The following is a 1,838-nucleotide window of genomic DNA, read 5'->3' as shown; positions in this document are numbered from 1 at the left end:
AAACAAAAATCAACTAAAAATGTTTGTCATTTACTTACAATTGCAATTATTTTCAAAGTAATACTACATACTTGCACTTTGATGTACTTTGTCAAAAATGTTTAAGATTCATCCTTGGGTCATACCCAACATGACTACCAAGTTTGGTTGAAATCGATACAGTAGGTTTTGAGCAAAGTTTCTCACAACCAAACAAACAAAACAAACGATGGCAGGGTTGAATACATATCCTTCGAATATTTTGGCGAAGGCAATTAGGGTTAGCTCTAGTAACTTTTCTCGTTATTCCACGCATTTGTCCAATTCTCGCTAAGCAAAAACAAAAAAAAGATTTTGTACTGTACCGCACGTGTTTCATACACCCTCATACACTGTGGTGCTATCATTTTCTTTCCTCACTCTCTCACCCACTCATAATAGAAAAACCTGTTTAAGCTTGACATCGCATGTTTCACATTATTTGAATTTTCGTGCTACTGTTGCCCTCAAATGTTTGTATATAAGCTCCTTATCTTGTTGAATAAAGTCACTTACATTCACCTTGCCTCTCAGTTAGTACCTAGCAGATACCTTGCGAGTTGACCCCAGAGTGTTGTTCCTTCCTCCAACCTGTTAATCACCTCTCTTTCTCTCTCAACAGTCAATTCCTATAACATTCCCAGCCTTATAACAACCCATTCAAGTATTGATCACTTACCTCTGTCTTTCTGGAGTTTAATTTCTATAGAACAAATTTTATCTCCCCAAAGGTCCCTTTTGTTATTAAACTTCAATTACTTTCTCTCTCACTTTATTCTTGACTACTCTATCCATCTTGTTGTATGTTCGCATATGCTCACCTCCTCTACTATGCAACTTTACCCTAAAAGGTCTTACATTTTTTTTCTTGGAAATATTACCACCATCTTCATTAATCTAAAATTTTAACTTCCTTCTTCCTAACTTATTGCAACAAAAATCAATCCATGCTGTTCCCATTACCTTATCAATGATTTTTTTAATGCCCCGACTACTCACTTTTTTTTCTTTTAATATGAAATACACATTTGAATGTTTACAATTTAAAATATATATACATCATCGTATATTTACGTGAATATTCTTTTTTTATTTCACATATACTGTATGTACAATTGTAATTTTTCTATTCATTTATGTATGGTTTTAAATAGAAAATATATCCTCTCATAAATACTTTTTCAAAAGAAATTTTAAATCCTATTTTATGTACATTAAATGTATCAATCATTTTACTTTTAATATATCTAAGTATTTGGGGGTCAGTACTTGAAAATCCTAAGTATCTTTCCATCCATATCCTGTAATAAAATCTTAAACGGCTTCTTAACCATAACCCTCGGATCATACATATTCTCCTTATGTGATCCTGCATTTCTTTCTTATTTAACTCATTTGATTAAAGTTAAAACACCTTTTTTACGTTTTCTAGTCTAACTTGAATCTGGCTCAACTTTTATTTCACCAAATACTGTTTGAATATACTGCACTTCCAAGCACGCAGAGTAGTCTGTACTAAAACACAATCTTGCAAGATCATTTTATCACTTATTTCTTTTCCCAAATACTCTTATCAGAGTTTTATTTTCAAATCAATTTACAGTAGTTCCAACACTCAAACATTTCCACAAGATTCCAATTTCACTTTGGGAATTCCATTCACAAATATAATTCTTTATCTGTGTCACCCAAGTTTTCTTCGAATCTCATGGCTCAGCAACTCTTTCATGCTCTCCACTATCAATCAGGCACATAATCAGACGTTATTATTCTTTTCCATTCCATAACCATATACACCCAATCAACTCACACTCAATCTT

Source organism: Palaemon carinicauda, chromosome 1, assembly GCF_036898095.1.
Source record: "Palaemon carinicauda isolate YSFRI2023 chromosome 1, ASM3689809v2, whole genome shotgun sequence".
NCBI classification, from domain to species: domain Eukaryota; kingdom Metazoa; phylum Arthropoda; class Malacostraca; order Decapoda; family Palaemonidae; genus Palaemon; species Palaemon carinicauda.
Note: the sequence above shows the minus strand (reverse complement) of the source record.